At 53.2% G+C, this 15652-nt stretch overlaps 1 pseudogene; it reads right to left on the minus strand.

Moving 5' to 3' along the window:
- Positions 1–4042: 4042 nt before the first annotated feature.
- Positions 4043–15652, minus strand: part of LOC140411456 (uncharacterized) — a 73328-nt pseudogene continuing 61718 nt past the window's right edge.

The following is a 15652-nucleotide window of genomic DNA, read 5'->3' on the forward strand; positions in this document are numbered from 1 at the left end:
TGACCCAAGGTGGGAATTCAACCCAGGACCTTGGTGCTGTGAAGCAACAGTGCTAACCACTATGCTACCGTGCTGCCCTTGCTATGGATTCTGTGAACCTGAGTTCTTGGATAAATCTTCTGAGATGAGATCAGCTACCTGGGCACATGCCAGGGTTTGAATATGAATGAAGCCACTCAGAGCTAGATCAATACCAGACTGGGCTGAGGATTTGATCATCAAATTGTCTGAGAGGAGCAGCCCACCAGAATAGAAATTCTTTCACTGGTTTTGGCATTTGGCAATGGTTAATCATCTATTGCAGTTGGTATCAGTTAGTGGCGGCCATCGCAATGTAAACTGTACATGATCCATTGAAAGCAATGGCCTTGCCTTTCTTCGAGATATTTATCTACATTGGCCTGGGATTTGCTGTTGTAACAGCAAAAATGTCAGTATTTGCACCACTACAAAGCAAGGCTGATAGCACAACTTCCAGTATCTACAGCTGTAGTTAAATGTGGAAGTTCAGAATGATTCCCTGATTCTCCACCGTGTTTGATGTCCCAGTTTTATCATTATGAAGGGGGACAAATCTATCAAATACCAAAAACTTTTTTAAAAAGGGCAGAACTAGTTTTAAAAAGTTCAAATAAATAGTACGATCTAAATTAAGCTACCAGGGAGGGTCACAGAAAGGAATAGAATAAATGTAACACAGTACTCTCAATTAGGAGCCTCACTGGTCAGGAACTTAACTCTGGAATTTCAATACCATTGAGAAGATCCATACTGATTTCTTCCCCAAGGCCTTTTTCCAAGGAATAGCCAAAATAATTATGCCATTTTTGTGGGCAAGAATCCGTAAGAATACACTGCAGAGAAGAAATATGGGAGGCCGAGCACTTCCGAACCTGCAATACTACCACTGGGCAGCCACAGCCGAGAGAGCGAGGGGACGAGTAAGGGAGCAGAGCAAGGAAAGGGTGAAAATGGAGGTGTCCTCCTGTACAGGAACAACCCTCCGAGTCCTAGCCAAGACAGCACTCCCAACCATCCTGGCAAAGTACACATCCAGCCCAGTGGTGGTAGCTACGTTAAAATCTGGAATGATATGATCGTCTTAAACGAGATGTCCATCATGGCCTACATATGAGGTAACCACAAATTCCCACCAGCCATGCTTGACGCCATTGTTAAGAAGTGGAGACAGGCCAGGGGGACGCGAGTGATTTGGGACTTTTACATGGAGGACAGACTCTCAACCCTGGACCAGCTGACGGGATGACTGGAGCTACTGAACGGACAGGAGCTCCAACGCTTGCAAGTCAAAACCTTTTACCGCAAGGAGATGGCGAAGTACCCTCGGGGCCCTGAGAGACACATTGCAGGAGGAACTGCTGGATGTGGACAGTATTGAGAAGGGGAAATGTGGGGACATTTAGGGACAGCTGTTAGGAAGGTGAGGACACGATTACATGGAGCAAGACAGAAGAGGGAGGACGAACTAGGGACAGACCTAGGTTGGGACTCTGGAGCGAAGCACTGAGCAGGGCAAACTCCACCAACTCCTGCACAAGGCTAAGCCGCATGCAGCACAAAGTGGTGCACAGAGCGCACCTAACCAGAGCTCACATGAACAGGTTCTTCCCGGAGGTGGAAGACCAGTGTGAACGGTGCCAGGGAGGCCCGGCCAACCACACCCACATGTGGGAGGAAGGGGAGCAGCAAGGGAGGTACCCAGGGAAAAATCAGGAGGGGACACGGGAAGAGGGGGCCAGAAGCCCCCCCCCCACCAAACAAAACCATAATAAATAATCCTTATTAGTGTCACAAGTAGGCTTACATTAACACTGCAATGAAATTACTGTGAAAATCCCCTCGTCACCACACTCCACAGGCCAGTTCACTACACTGAGGGAGAATTCAGGATGTCTTATTCACCTAACAAGAACGTCTTTCGGGAATTGTGGGAGGAAACCGAGCACCCGGAAGAAACCCATGCAGACACTGGGAGAACGTGCAGACTCTGCATCGACAGTGACCCAATCTGGGAATCGAATCCAGGTCCCTGGCGCTATGAAGAAACAGTGCTAACCACTGTGCTGCCCATAATATGACCAACAGTAACAAAACTATACATCGAACTGTCTCGCTCACCTGTTGTACAATGTACAGATGTAAATATTGAATAAAGTAATATGAAAGGGACAGGGGAGTTGGTGATTGGCGGGGAGGGGGTAGGGACTTGGGGGTAACCTCCAATGTCTGGCTTTTGTAAATTGTAACTGGTCTACACAGACGTGTTTATTTTGTGTTGTGTAAAATGAAAAATCTGAATAAAAACATTTAAAGAAAAGAAAAAATTCTAAGTGTCATTTTGGGTGAGTTTGGTAGAGTATTTTTCCCATTTTTTTCAGTGCATTCCACAATGGTATTTACCCACACTTAGAGCACGATCTTACCAAAAACCAAGCATTCGTTCTGGGCACCTTGACACTGCTGACCTGACAGTGTCCCTTCCAGCACCACCTGGGTATACCGGCAGAGCCAGGCTGATGCCCAGGTGGCAGTGCCAGGGTAGCCAAGTGGCAAGGTCAGGGTGCAAGGCTGGTGGTGCCCAGGTGGCATCGGTGTCAGGGTGCCACCCTGTCCAGTTACCTGGGGCAGGTCACCAATTGCCTGGGAGAACCCCCCCCCCCCCCCACCCACCAAGTGTTGTTCCACCTGGTCCCCATATCCCCCACCCACAAGTAATTTCATTCTCCCCCTCCCCACCCCACCAAATGTGGTCACTCAGCTATGGGTTGCTGAGTGACCCTCCTCTTGATGACTCTTTTGAGCCCCCCCCCCACCATTTCAGGAAACACACCCCCCCAACCATTAGGCGATCTATTCAGACCTGCCCTTCATACACCCATCCTTATTTGGGCATGCCCACCCCCCTCAGGCGCTGACCCTTGGCAGTCCTACCCTGGCACCTGAGTGACCTGGCACTGCCAAGTGGTCTGGGTGCCAGAGGCAGAGTCAGGGTGCCATCTTGCTCTGTCCCCGACCACCCATGAGTCTCCAATGGTCTGGGAACCCCCCCACCCTCAGGTGCCATTACACCCAGACCCCGTTTCTCTGGACCAGTGCTAAACGGCACCATGGCGAGGTCTCCCAGGTGAGGCTGCTAGTGCTCGGACCTCGGGGGAAGTAGGCGCAACATATTTAAATGAGCCGAATGGATCATTTGGGATGTATATCTGCATGCCGCCCAGTGAGGGCGAGATCCAGATTGTGACGTCTCACGAGATCTTGCGAAGCGTTCCGAGCGTCGCAAATCTAGCGAGAGGCCGCTTCCCAGATTTAATGGCCTTGTCGCGTCACCGAGTCTGGTGCGACAAAGCCGTTTGATCATGCCCGCTATTGTCAATACGCACAAACTTATTTTATTGCAAAGGTGACCGGGTGGCATAATCAGTGACAGGGTGCCACCCTGTCCAGTTACCTGGGGCGGATCACCGATCGCCTCCCACCCCATCCAGCTAGGTGCCGTTACGCCTGGCCCCCGTTTCTGTGGACCCCTGGACCTCGGGAGCCGACATATTTAAATGAGCCGAATGGATCATTTGAGATGTATATCCGGATGTCGCCCAGTTGAGGGCGAGATCCAGATTGTGATGTCTCACGAGATCTTGCGATGCATTCCGAGCGTCGCAAATCTAGCGAGAGGCCTCTTCCCAGATTTAATGGCCTTGTCGCGTCACCGACTCGGGCGCGATGAGGCCGTTTGATCGTGCCCTCTATTGTCAATACCCACAAATAAGCATACTCATTTTATTTTGTGCATTTATAAGAAAATTGTTTAACCATGCTTTTAATCGCTTTCCTTACTTCAAGTATTCCATCCTCCATTACCAAGCTTACTGCTTAAATTTAATTCCAACAGTCGCTGTGAGGCTACAATGCCCTTAATGTAGAGGAACAATTTAAGTACTCTGCAATTAGTAACAAAATAAGTCATTTGGATAGTTTTCAATTAAAAATGGGCCAACAATTTCGGCATGCCCCAAATCTTCTATTTCTTTTCTTTCTTTTTCCTCCTCCTTTCTGTTGAATGACAGGATTGAGAAACCTCATCTTCACCCATTGCTGTTACTTTCTTCTTAGACTTCTTTCGTTTCTTCTTATTCTCTTCCCAATCCTGCTCATTTTGCTTCTCCGATGACTCATTTACTGCCGAGTACTGTTCAACCTGAACCTCTTCCGATTCAACTTCTCCTAAAGGACAAATATTCTGGTTGAGTGACACCGAATGTTTCGCTCTGCTTTTTCTGGAGTTCCTTTTAGTCTGGTAATTTGCTTTAACTGGGCTGTCTTCTATCAGACCACTATTTAGTTCTACATCACCTTCACCCTCGACTTGCTTTGTGGGTAGAGACAGTTGGTTGAAGTTACAAATCCCGTCAGCATCTCCTCTGCAGCGTTTTTTCTTCTTTTTGGATTTAATTTTTACTTCTTCGAATGAATTCAAATCACCTCCTTTGAGTTCCTGAACAGCACTGCTTCGATCGATCTCATGCCCTGTTTTTGATTTTTTTCAGTTGAGCCATCCTGTTGGCAAAGTACTCCTGCACCGTAATAGAACTAGTCACAGTGTTTATTTCCTCTGTGGCACTGGTGGCCTTTGGGTCATCAACAGGCACTAAACAGGCATCGCTCTGAAAAACATAAACATACAGCATTAAACATACTTGTGCTGGAGACAAAATGCTGTTTAAGTTTCTGCGTGACCATGTTGTGAAAAGATTACAGAAGGCAAATTATAACTTCCACAAGATTCAATGTGCTTACAGCAACCTATGCCTGGCACATGTAAAGAAATCTTGCTCACGCATCAGTCTGTTATTTGTATTTAGTTAAATCAGTGATGATGAACAAGCTCAGTTATTAAATGTACAACATGAACAGAAATTTCTGGAAATATTTGGGCAGCACCGGTAGAGAAACAGCGGGCAATTCTCCAGCCGCATTGCGCCCAATGCAAATTCTGCGAAGTCGGGAAAATCCCGGGAGAGGCCCGAAGAGGGATTTGAACTGGTTGTCGAACAATTTCCGATGCTCCTTGACCGCTCCAGCTGCCGTGATCGGGGGCAGGATTCTCTAACCCCCCCGCCGGGTCGGAGAATCACCGTGGGGCGGCGTGAATCCCGACCCCGCCGGTTGCCGAATTCTCCGGCCCCCAAAAAATCACGCTGACGCGAATCGCGCCGCCCATCTCGGAGAATGGCAAGGACCAGCGCGCCGCTACGGGCCCCGGGGCCGCTGGAATTCTTCAGGCCGGATGGGCCGAAGTCCCGCCGGTCACGTCGGCGTCAATTAAACCACCTATCTAACGGCGTCAACGAGTTCTCATGGTAGCGGTGGTAGGTCTCGCAAGGTAGGTCTTGGCGTGGGATGGCCGCAGGAGATGTGACGGCGCGGCGGCAGTTGGTGGGGAGGGAGGTGTGTGTGTGTGTGTGGAATGGGGGGAGGGGGTGTGGAGCGGGGGGCGGTGGAATGGGGGGGATGTGGAGTGGAGTGGGGGGGTGGAGTGGGGGTCTCTGTGGAGTGGGGGGATGTGGAGTGGGAGGGTGGAGTGGGGGGGATGTGGAGTGGAGTGGGTGGAGTGGGGGGGGGTGGAGTGGGGGGGATGTGGAGTGGGGTGGGTGGAGTGTGGGGGTGGAGTGGGGGGGATATGGAGTGGGGTGGGTGGAGTGGGGGGGGTGGAGTGGGGGGTGGAGTGGGGGGGATGTGGAGTGGGGGGGATGTGGAGTGGGGTGGGTGGAGTGGGGGGGGTGGAGTGGGGGGGATGTGGAGTGGGGTGGGTGGAGTGGGGGGGTGGAGTGGGGGGGATATGGAGTGGGGTGGGTGGAGTGGGGGGGTGGAGTGGGGGATGTGGAGTGGGGTGGGTGGAGTGGGGGGGTGGAGTGGAGGGGGTTTGGAGTTGGGGGGTGTGGTGGGGGGTGGAGGTGGAGAGGGGGGGCAAGTGCCTGGGAGGGGTGGGGGTGTTGGGGAGTTTGTCCGCTTGGCCAGGTGCCAGCTTCCAGTGTCGACCATGCAGCCCATGGCACCTGCCTGCGGGGGGGGGGGTTTATGTTTGGTGATCACCCGGAGACGTTGGCCGCCATCACGGGAACCGAACTTCTACATGTTGCCCTGGGGGAGCTCGAGCAGGAGTGTGCCAGGGAGGTGTCGGAGGCTGCCGCAGAGGAGCTTGCTGCATTGAGGCAGGTGCCAGCCGCCCAGGCTGGAGGGCCGCCCGCCCGACAGGACGAGGAGGAGCAGGAGGAGGAGGTGGTGGTGCCATGGCGACGGAGACGCCCGATGAGGCCCTGTGTGTACCGGCCCCGCTCGTCGTACCAAGACCTCACGGACCGGGCATGCAGGGGGAGACTGAGGATGAGCCACCTGATGGCACACCTGGCACCGCGTGGCATTGGGGAGGACACCCTCACCCCGTGGCCGTCATATCCCCCCTTCCCCCATATCCCCCCTCCCCCATATCCCCCCTTCCCCCATATCCCCCCTCCCCCATATCCCCCCTCCCCCATATCCCCCCTCCCCCATATCCCCCCTCCCCCATATCCCCCCTCCCCCATATCCCCCCTTCCCCCATATCCTCCCTCCCCCATATCCCCCCTCCCCATATCCCCCCTTCCCCCATATCCCCCATATCCCCCCTCCCCCATATCCCCCATATCCCCCCTCCCCCATATCCCCCCTCCCGCATATCCCCCCTCCCCCATATCCCCCCTCCCCATATCCCCCCCTTCCCCCATATCCCCCCTCCCCAATATCCCCCATATCCCCCCTCCCCCATATCCCCCCTCCCCCATATCCCCCCTGTGGTGTTGGGCGTTCTGACATACAGATGAGCCAACACGGTTGTATATGGTACAACACTATTTTATTTAAACTTTCTATGTACAGTTTTGTCTTGATACTCTGCACGTGGGGATTCCCTGTTTGTGATCTTGTAACAGGTCTTGTCCGTGTCTTTGTCCCCAGACCTACTGTCCACTAGATGTCGTGCTCGTGCTTTTATGTGGTTGGTGTCCTTGTGTGTGATTGGTTGTGGTGTTGTGTGCTCTGATTTGTCTGTTGGTGTGTCCATCATGATGTGTGTGCTTGAATATCATGACATCCCCCCTTTTTACAAAGATATGTGCCTACGTGGTAATAAATATGATCGCGTCGTGAGTGCATCTAAGAGTGTGTGTGTGTTGTGTACAGCATGTGCATATGACGTAACTATTTACATGGGGCGATGTCGGGTGCGTCACATGAACAAGGTTGTAGCATAACAGAACATGAATGCGAACGAGAAAAAAAAACTTGAACAGTGGTCCAGTCAGACGATATCTGGAACGATAAACAACAACAGGTTATCATATAAAATTGTGTAACTTGTTAGACATATGAACGGTGTTATAAGTCCAGTCTAATGGGCTTGCGACGAGTTCGGGTTGACTGCCTCAAGGGTGGGTCAAGAACCACCGGCTGATGTGCAAGCATGGCCATGGGTGGCGATGGAGAGGGCGTGATCTGCGGCAGCTCCACAAAGTCATCCTCGGAAGCCTGTTGAGGATCTGGCGTGTGCGTACTGTGTGGCTGCGAGCGTGGAAGTCGGCGAAGGGCGCGCCGATTGCGGCGACGCACTGAACCATCCGGCATGCGAACCAGGAACGAGCGGGGAGCCACATGTCGGAGGACTTCGGCCGGTGCTGACCAGCCACCATACGGTTGATGGACGCGTACTTTGTCCCCGGAGGACAGGGGGGGCAGGTCCGTCGCTCGTGTGTCGTACTGACTTTTCTGGCGATCACGCTGCATTTGCATGTTCCGAAGAACCGTCTCATGGTCTGTTGTTGGTGCCAGGATGGACGGTACCATCGTCCTGAGGGAGCGACCCATTAGGAGCTGCGCTGGCGAGAGACCCGTGGATAGCGGGGCCGATCGATAGGCCAGCAAGGCGAGGTTAAAGTCCGATCCGGCAGCAGCCGCCTTGCACAGGAGCCGCTTGGCAATGTGGACGCCCTTTTCAGCCTTCCCGTTCGACTGTGGATGTAGAGGGCTGGATGTCACATGAGTGAAACCATATGCTGCGGCAAAGGACGACCATTCACGGCTGGCGAAGCAGGGTCCATTGTCTGACATGACAGTCCTTGGAATGCCATGGCGAGCAAATGTTTCCTTGCAGGCCCCAATGACTGCGGATGACGTCAGATCATGGAGAGGCATGACTTCCGGGTAGTTTGAGAAGTAGTCTATAATAACGATGTGATCTCTGCCGAGCGCGTGAAATAGGTCAACACCCACCTTCGCCCAGGGGGACGTCACCAACTCGTGTGGTAGAAGCGTCTCCGGAGGTTGCGCCGGCTGAAACCTCTGACAGGTTGTGCAATTGAGCACCATGTTGGCTATGTCTTCATTAATACCCGGCCAATATACCGCCTCTCCGGCCCTTCGTCTGCATTTTTCGCCGCCCAAGTGGCCTTCGTGTAGTTGATTAAGAATCATCTGGCGCATGCTGTGCGGAATAACGATCCTGTCTAATTTCATAAGGACCCCGTCTATGTTGGTAAGGTCATCTCGCACATTATAAAACTGGGGGCACTGCCCTTTGAGCCACCCTTCCGTCATGTGGCGCATCACTCGCTGCAGAAGGGGGTCAGTCGCCGTCTCTGCGCGTATGTGGGCCAGACTAGGATCATCAGCTGGCAGATTTGCTGCTGTCAGAGTCACGTGTGCCTCAATTTGACGCACGAACCCTTCCGCATCTGGTGGTGTGCTCACTGCTCGGGAGAGCGTGTCCGCCACGATGACATCCTTCCCCGGAGTGTAGATCAGTTCGAAATCATACCTCCTGAGTTTAAGTAAGATGCGCTGAAGGCGAGGGGTCATGTCGTTCAGGTCTTTGTTAATGATGTTGACCAGGGGGCGGTGGTCAGTTTCAACCGTAAATCGTGGCAGGCCATACACATAGTCGTGGAACTTGTCCAGTCCAGTTAACAAGCCCAGGCATTATTTTTCTATTTGCGCGTAGCGCTGTTCGGTAGGGGTCATGGCTCGTGAGGCATATGCAACCGGGGCCCATGACGACGTGCTGTCTTTTTGCAGGAGTACCGCTCCAATACCAGATTGGCTGGTGTCTGTTGAGATCTTTGTAGGGCGAGTCGTGTCAAAGAACGCCAGCACTGGTGCCGTGACCAGTTTGTGCTTGAGCTCCTCCCATTCCAGCTGATGCGATTGCTGCCAGTGGAATTCTGTTGATTTTTTTACGAGATGGCGCATATTCGTTGTATGAGAAGCCAGGTTGGGAATGAACTTCCCAAGGAAGTTGACCATGCCCAGGAATCTTAGGACAGCCTTCTTGTCAGCCAGCCGTGGCATGGCTGTGATGGCGCTAACTTTGTCTGCATCGGGACGGACCCCTGATCGTGAGATGTGGTCCCCGAGGAATTTCAGCTCCATCTGGCCAAAGGCACACTTGGCGCGGTTGAGACGCAGGCCATTTTGTCGTATGCGGGTGAAGACACGTTGTAGACGATGCATGTGTTCTTGCGGAGTGGTGGACCAAATGATGATATCGTCCACATATACACGTACCCCTTCGATGCCTTCCATCATCTGCTCCATAATGCGGTGGAAAACTTCAGATGCTGAAATGATGCCGAATGGCATCCGGTTGTAGCAGAATCTGCCAAAAGGGGTGTTGAACGTGCATAGCCTTCGGCTGGCCGGGTCCAATTGGATCTGCCAAAATCCTTTGGACGCATCCAATTTGGTAAATATTTTGGCTTGCGCCACCTCGCTGGTGAGGTCCTCTCGTTTCGGGATGGGATAGTGTTCTTGCATGATGTTGTTATTCAGATCTTTAGGATCTATACATATGCGGAGCTCGCCAGAGGGCTTCTTTACACAGACCATGGAGCTGACCCATGGCGTGGGCTCCGTGACCCTGGATAGGACCCCTTGGTCCTGAAGATCCTGCAGCTGCAACTTGAGGCGGTCTTTGAGTGGCGCAGGAACCCTGCGAGGTGCGTGAACGACAGGGATGGCGTCCGGTTTGAGTCGAATCTTGTACGTGTATGGCAATGTCCCCATGCCTTCAAAAACCTCCTGGTTGTGAGCAAGGAGGGAATGGAGATTTGTGTGGAACTCAGCATCCGGGAAGTCGGATATCTCATCTGGAGAGAGAGACATAATGCGCTGTACCAGGTGAAGGACCTTACACGCCTGTGCGCCCAGTAACGAGTCTTTTGATGAGCCGACAACTTCGAAGGGGAGTGTGGCCGTGTGCATCTTGTGAGTTATCTGTAGCCGGCAAGATCCTATGGACGGGATGACGTTCCCGTTATAAGCAACCATCTTGAGCCGGGATGGCGTGATGGGTGGTTTGACCTTCATGGCCTGGAATGCAAAATATGCAATCAGGTTGGCGGATGCGCCGGTGTCCAGACGGAAGGTGACGCGCGATCGGTTGACCGTCAGGGTGGCACACCACTCATCGGCTGGATTGATGGCATTGACCTTGTTGACATCGATGACGGAAACGCGGAAGGCATCCTGGTCATCTGCATCACTTAACTGGAAGTCTTGATGCGTGGGCTGGACGGTCCTGACTTGTCTGCGAGATTGTCGGGGATGTGCAGGATCCATGGGTTGAGCCGAACGACAGTGGGCAGCATAGTGGCCCATCTTGCCACATCTGAGGCACTGTCGGTTTTTTGCAGGACATTGCCCTTTTAAGTGTACAGCTCCACAATTGCTGCACGTCATGACGTCACGGCGTTCGTTGCGCCACTGCGCATGCGCAGTGCGATCTTGCGGTGGGCGCGCCTGCGCAGTGCGTCCCTCGATGTGGCCGTTATTTTTGGCGCGCACCAGCGCGGGAGACCGCGAAAAGCGCGGGAAGCGGCCGCTGTCGTCCGGGCCGTGGGTCGGGAAGTAATCGACGGCCTGGATGCGTTCGGCGTCGTGGGCGGCCTGGCTTGTCGATTCGACGGCTGGGGACCCCCTCCGTGCCAACTCGGACGCCTGAAATCGGGCAAAACGGCAGGTTGCATTCTCGTGGAGGACACAGGTTTCCACTGCAGACGCTAAGGTGAGGCTTTTTATTTTAAGAAGCTGCTGGCGTAGGCCACTAGAGGCAATGCCAAAAACAATCTGGTCCCTGATCATGGACTCTGTGGTGCTGCCGTAACCGCAGGACTGCGCTAGAATTCGGAGGTGCGTCAAAAAGGGTTGAAAAAGCTCCTCCTTACCTTGCAGGCGTTGCTGAAAGAGGTATCTTTCAAAACTTTCATTCACTTCAACCTTAAAGTGCTGGTCCAGTTTGAGGATGACCGTGTCATATTTGGATTGGTTTTCACCTTCTTCGAACACCAGTGAGTTGAATACTTCGAGGGCGTGCTGACCTGCATAGAAGAGGAGCATTGCAATCTTCGTTTCATCCGAGGCACTCTGTTTTTCGTTGGCTCGGATGTACAGGTCAAATCGCTGCCTGAAGAGCTTCCAATTGGTACCTAGGTTCCCCGCGACTTGCAACGGCTGCGGTTTGTCGGTGCGGTCCATGTCCAGAATGGCAGGTTAGTTGGCAGGTATCGATCCACTCCTGTACCATGTGGTGTTGGGCATTCTGACACACAGATGAGCCAACACGGTTGTATATGGTACAACGCTGTTTTATTCAAACTTACTATCTACAGTTTTGTCTTGATACTCTGCACGTGGGGATTCCCTGTTTGTGATCTTGTAACAGGTCTTGTCCGTGTCTTTGTCCCCAGACCTACTGTCCACTAGGTGTCGTGCTCATACTTTTATGTGGTTGGTGTCCTTGTGTGTGATAGGTTGTGGTGTTGTGTGCTCTGATTTGTCTGTTGGTGTGTCCATCATGATGTGTGTGTTTGAATATCATGACACCCCCTTCCCCCATATCCCCCCTCCCCCATATCCCCCATATCCCCCATATCCCCCCTCCCCCATATCCACCCCTCCCCCATATCCACCCCTCCCCCATATCCCCCCTCCCCCATATCCCCCCCTCCCCCATATCCCCCATATCCCAAGTGAATCCAGCCCTAACCTTAACTTCTGCAATGCACGCGCAACCGATGGCGTGCATTCATATACCTGCCTAACAGTGTTGCCTTTTACCCCTGCCACCACCCCCCCCCCCCCCCCACAGGATAAGCGCGCACAAAACAATAGGGAGCATGTGAGGACTGGAGGAGGCCCCGCTGGTGAGAGGCCACTGACTGAACACAAGGAAAGGGCCCTGGAACTGGCTGGCGGACCTGACGACCGGGAGGTTGCTGATGCAGAGGTCGGGGGCGTAGTAGCAAGTGAGCCACCGACAGCCCGTCCCCATATCCCCCCTCCCCTATATCCCCCTCCCCCATATCACCTGATCACTGCCTGATGTCTAACCATCAGTGTGAAACAGATTGGTAAGCTCGAGGAAATACTTGTTAGGAAGGAAGATGTGTTGGGCATTTTGAAAAACTTGAGGATAGACAAGTCCCCCGGGCCTGACGGGATATATCCAAGGATTCTATGGGAAGCAAGAGATGAAATTGCAGAGCCGTTGGCAATGATCTTTTCGTCCTCACTGTCAACAGGGGTGGTACCAGGGGATTGGAGAGTGGCGAATGTCGTGCCCCTGTTCAAAAAAGGAACTAGGGATAACCCTGGGAATTACAGGCCAGTTAGTCTTACTTCGGTGGTAGGCAAAGTAATGGAAAGGGTACTGAAGGATAGGATTTCTGAGCATCTGGAAAGACACTGCTTGATTAGGGATAGTCAGCACGGATTTGTGAGGGGTAGGTCTTGCCTTACAAATCTTATTGAATTCTTTGAGGAGGTGACCAAGCATGTGGATGAAGGTAAAGCAGTGGATGTAGTGTACATGGATTTTAGTAAGGCATTTGATAAAGTTCCCCATGGTAGGCTTATGCAGAAAGTAAGGAGGCATGGGATAGTGGGAAATTTGGCCAGTTGGATAACGAACTGGCTAACCGATAGAAGTCAGAGAGTGGTGGTGGATGGCAAATATTCAGCCTGGATCCCAGTTACCAGTGGCGTACCACAGGGATCAGTTCTGGGTCCTCTGCGGTTTGTGATTTTCATTAATGACTTGGATGAGGGAGTTGAAGGGTGGGTCAGTAAATTTGCAGACGATACGAAGATTGGTGGAGTTGTGGATAGTAAGGAGGGCTGTTGTCGGCTGCAAAGAGACATAGATAGGATGCAGAGCTGGGCTGAGAAGTGGCAGATGGAGTTTAACCCTGAAAAGTGTGAGGTTGTCCATTTTGGAAGGACAAATATGAATGCGGAATACAGGGTTAACGGTAGAGTTCTTGGCAATGTGGAGGAGCAGAGAGATCTTGGGGTCTATGTTCATACATCTTTGAAAGTTGCCACTCAAGTGGATAGAGCTGTGAAGAAGGCCTATGGTGTGCTCGCGTTCATTAACAGAGGGATTGAATTTAAGAGCCGTGAGGTGATGATGCAGCTGTACAAAACTTTGGTAAGGCCACATTTGGAGTACTGTGTACAGTTCTGGTCGCCTCATTTTAGGAAGGATGTGGAAGCTTTGGAAAAGGTGCAAAGAAGATTTACCAGGATGTTGCCTGGAATGGAGAGTAGGTCTTACGAGGAAAGGTTGAGGGTGCTAGGCCTTTTCTCATTAGAACGGAGAAGGATGAGGGGCGACTTGATAGAGGTTTATAAGATGATCAGGGGAATAGATAGAGTAGACAGTCAGAGACTTTTTCCCCGGGTGGAACAAACCATTACAAGGGGACATAAATTTAAGGTGAAAGGTGGAAGATATAGGAGGGATATCAGAGGTAGGTTCTTTACCCAGAGAGTAGTGGGGGCATGGAATGCACTGCCTGTGGAAGTAGTTGAGTCGGAAACATTAGGGACCTTCAAGCAGCTATTGGATAGGTACATGGATTACGGTTAAATGATATAGTGTAGATTTATTTGTTCTCAAGGGCAGCACGGTAGCATTGTGGATAGCACAATTGCTTCACAGCTCCAGGGTCCCAGGTTCGATTCCGGCTTGGGTCACTGACTGTGCGGAGTCTGCACGTCCTCCCCGTGTCTGCGTGGGTTTCCTCCGGGTGCTCCGGTTTCCTCCCACAATCCAAAGATGTGCAGGTTAGGTGAATTGGCCAATGATAAATTGCCCTTAATGTCCAAATTGACCTTGGTGTTGGGTGAAGGTGTTGAGTTTGGGTGGGGTGCTCTTTCCGGGAGCCGGTGCGGACTCGGGGGGCCGAATGGCCTCCTTCTGCACTGTAAATTCAATGATAATCTATGATTAATCTAGGACAAAGGTTCGGCACAACATCGTGGGCCGAAGGGCCTGTTCTGTGCTGTATTTTCTATGTTCTATGTTCTATGTTCTATGTTCTATGTTCTATGTTCATGCATGCTTCATTGTGTATCGCAGGACCAAACGTCCAGGCACCCATCCCCGCAGATGCAGACCGCCCACAGGATGCCCCTCAGAGGCCACGGGAGACGGAGAGACACGGACCCTCCAGCATGCGACGCCCGCAGGATGCCCCTCGCACACCACGGGAGACGGAGAGACACGGACCCTCCAGCATGCAGCGCCCGCAGGATGCCTGCCCCTCGCACACCACGGGAGACAGAGAGACACGGACCCTCCAGCATGCGACGCCCGCAGGATGCCCCTCGGAGGCCACGGGAGACGGAGATACCCGGACCCTCCAGCATGCGACGCCTGCAGGATGCCCCTCGCACACCACGGGAGACGGAGAGACCTGGAGCAACAAGGAGACGACACCCCCGTCACGTGCGGGAGCGACCACCCAGCGACGAGGGGGGCAGCCACAGGCCCCCGTCACATCCGAGCCAGGACACCACTACCCAGGACACCACTACCCAGGACACCACTACCCAGGACACCACGACCCGGGACACCACTACCCGGGACAGCACTGCCCAGGATACCCCTACCCGGGACAGCACTACCCAGGAAGACGAAATACCGGACAGTGACTCAGAGTGGATGGGTGGAGACGAACCCCCACCCCAAAGTGCCATGGACTCAGAGTGGGATGAAGAGCACGACACAACGCCACTGCTGTCACCAACACCCTCCACCATCGCAGAAACACTCACCTCGGTTGGGCACTTTAGTGATGAGGCGTCTGGTACACTCACTGGTGCACACAACACAGCCGTCCTGGTACAGCAGGTGGAGGTAGGAGCAGCAGAGGGGCCGGGCGGTCGGAGGGCAGCCCAGCCCAAGCAAACATCTGCTGCCCAGATGGATCCCGTGTTCCTGGAGTTACCACACCCACACATAGATCCGATGCAACCACCGACCCGGAGACGAGCGAAGAGGGTGACGGGCGGCTTGCGACGGCTGCAGTCGCAGGTGGAGGAGTCCACCCGCGTCCAGGAGCTGGGAGTGGTGCCGGTCATGCGTGCCACCCAGGCTGACACCGCACGGGTGGCGTCCGCGGTGGAGGCAATGGGTGCGACGGTGTCAGACATGGGGAACGGTTTGCGAGGCCTCCTGGGGCTTTCCGTGCAGGCGGCGTCTGTGGCCCAGGACATGGCTGCCCTCTCACAAGAGGCCATGAGCCAGTGCCAGCGCCAG

Source organism: Scyliorhinus torazame, chromosome 4 (genome assembly GCF_047496885.1).
Source record: "Scyliorhinus torazame isolate Kashiwa2021f chromosome 4, sScyTor2.1, whole genome shotgun sequence".
NCBI lineage: Eukaryota > Metazoa > Chordata > Chondrichthyes > Carcharhiniformes > Scyliorhinidae > Scyliorhinus > Scyliorhinus torazame.